At 37.3% G+C, this 2786-nt stretch overlaps 2 non-coding genes across 2 annotated transcripts; one reads left to right on the top strand and one right to left on the bottom strand.

Moving 5' to 3' along the window:
• The first annotated feature begins 1497 nt into the window (after window positions 1-1497).
• On the top strand, window positions 1498-1580 carry TRNAL-CAG. The gene has a single exon. It is a non-coding gene; the product is annotated as a tRNA-Leu (tRNA).
• A 1009-nt stretch (window positions 1581-2589) lies between these two features.
• TRNAT-AGU lies at window positions 2590-2663 on the bottom strand. The gene has a single exon. It is a non-coding gene; the product is annotated as a tRNA-Thr (tRNA).
• Window positions 2664-2786: the final 123 nt, after the last annotated feature.

Here is a 2786-nt window from a genome sequence, read left to right as displayed (position 1 = left end):
ATACATTCCATAAATAAATAAGCACATTGTGGATAGAAATGCAGAAAGATGGACATTTCTGCATGCAAATGTGGCTCAAGTATTCTTCAATGTTCAGATGAGGACTGATGGTCATCCTGATGCTGATAAGATTAGCAATTCTCAATAACAGTGAGTGCTTTTTCATTCAATTGTACTAGTTAATGATAGATAATAGAAGCTGTTATATACATTCCTATGGCAACTCCAGTTTCAGCTGAGGGGAAGGCAGAATAGCTGCCTAATGTGTGGATTATCCGTACTTGACAAAAGAAGTCCAGTGAAGTAGTTTGGACATTTACTGAATAATCCAAGACACTAATAGCTAGTAATATAAAAAGCTGATGTAAGAAGGGTGTGGTCCTTTAAATGTGCTCCTTCACTATGTATGATTTAGCTAAGCTTTCTTAATGCTGTGTCTTGGTGAAAAGACAAAATTAAAGCTCATTTCATGTTATAATTGGTTACATTACAAAATGTATAACTGGGTAAATTCTGAAATGCAACACTTTAAAAAAATTGAGTTTGTTATATTCTAAAGACAGTTCAAAATAGTTTAAATAGCTAAAATATAGAGCAGTGTTTAATCTTAAAGTTGGTCCTAGGACCTCAGTCGGGTTCCTGAAGATTCTAGAGTCCATAAAATCAAAATTATTGGTCAACCAATGTTGAAAACTAGTACAATATTAAAATTCAATCAAACAATTGTGAGGAGTGATAGTGGCAGTTAAATGCAACAATTTTAATTTTTCATATCTAAATAAAAATGTAAATGTTTGTTTGTTCAAAATCTTAAATCTCTGAAAGTTCTTCACTGATTGCTTTGAAATTTTGACACAACGTTGCATTCGAATACGCGCGTGTTTTTATATGCCTATATTATATAGATGTCACACCTGTGACAGGTAAAACATGCTTTTTTGAAAAACAGCGCCATCTGTTGGATGTAAAAGCAACACACGCTTTTACCAGACTGAGCCACAGCAACGCGTGGCTGGGTACAGCTAGTGATAAATATAATCCATATAAACATGCGTTCTCCATAATTTTTAAAAATGAAAAGAATCCTGAGAAAAAAAAAGTTTAAGAAACATTGATATAGAGGAACTTTTGCATCTGTTTTGAATTATCGATGTGAGGCTGATACAGAAACAGCTACTGGTAACTTGTTTAATACTGAAAACTAGACAAGACTATATGTGACCTCTCTAAAAGTAATGGCCATGGGAAAGTTGGTAAATTTAATTCCCATATATTCAGTTTGAGATGTGAGAAAGTATTTGCATGGTAATCCATGCAACAGTAGAAACATCAGTAGAATTGCTTGAATATAATCTAAAATGTTTTGAATTAAGCAGGACTCAAAGTACTGTATAACATTATGAACCCTAAAGCAGTCTTTCAGAGCTTTTAAGTGTGAATGCCTCATCTGTTGTAAAATTCATTACTAGTAACAATTTGAGAAAAGATTGCATGTATGTCAGGATGGCCGAGCGGTCTAAGGCGCTGCGTTCAGGTCGCAGTCTCCCCTGGAGGCGTGGGTTCGAATCCCACTTCTGACAAAAATCTTTTATTTCCTGCCATGGTAATTAATATAGGCTTCTCGCAAAGAGCCCACTGTTTTGCAAATTTGAACGCGATCGCTTAATTATAAGCATACTCTAGGCTGTTCTTTAGTATAAACCAGGGGTAGGCAACCTCGGCTCTTTTATGACTCGTGGACTTCAACTCCCAGAATTCCTGAGTCAGCTGTGCTGACTCAGGAATTCTGGGAGTTGAAGTCCACGAGTCATAAAAGAGCCGAGGTTGCCTACCCCTGGTATAAACAAACATGCATTCCCTCTCTATCTCAAGAAGGTGGCCGCTGCACGCAGGAGACATCGCTTCGTGAGTAAAGGGGCAGAGCCAAGATCAGAAGGCTGGAAAACCAGACAAATCTTTCGGAGGACAACTTGCACGAGCTACACGGGTTTTTTGTTTTTTTGCAAACGGGTTCTTGTGAATGCGTTTGCTGGAAAACTTGCTGGCTGTTCTGGCTTCCAGGCTAGGTTTTATTCTCTTTCATCTTGTGGTTGCTCACAATTTCTTGGAAAGAACCTTACTCTACGGAAGCTGAGATGGCCTTTTGTACAATAACTTCAGACGGTCTGTAACGCCAAATGCTACGCCTGGAGGTGTGAGAACCCAATCTAAGACACGGAGCAACCCAAAGACGAGATGTTTAGTTTAATTCGATTTAATTCTTAAAAAACGAAATTGGCTTTCTTTTTTCGGATTATATTAATAAACAGAGTGGCAATGTAAATAATCTGCTGAATATCCAACAAATGGGAGAACTGAAATAAATTGTAGTGGGTCAAATATAAATATTCCGCTTTGCCTCATGTTGTGTTTTGGATTTTTCATCTGATTCTTTTTGAACAAAAATATTCTTTATTGGGCTTCATCTCATTCTTTTTGAACAAAAATATTTTTCCTACAATGCAAAAGAAATAGGTGATGCAAAACGTGTCTGGCAATACAGTACAGGAGTTCAAAACTAACACGTTGTAACTTTGAGACAGACATGATAGGCACCGCTGGGATTCGAACCCAGGATCTCCTGTTTACTAGACAGGCGCTTTAACCAGCTAAGCCACGGCGCCCAAACTTGACCACAAATTCTTCCAGGAGACCCACTAAAAGAATAAAATCATTTTTTAAAAAATAATAGATCAATAAATCTATCCTGCAGTCTAGAATGGCAAGTCTATCCTAGAGCCACTTCC

Source organism: Protobothrops mucrosquamatus, unplaced genomic scaffold (genome assembly GCF_001527695.2).
Source record: "Protobothrops mucrosquamatus isolate PMUCROS unplaced genomic scaffold, P.Mucros_1.0 scaffold8590, whole genome shotgun sequence".
Taxonomy (NCBI): Eukaryota; Metazoa; Chordata; class Lepidosauria; order Squamata; family Viperidae; genus Protobothrops; species Protobothrops mucrosquamatus.
This window is presented reverse-complemented; position numbering and strand designations above follow the sequence as displayed.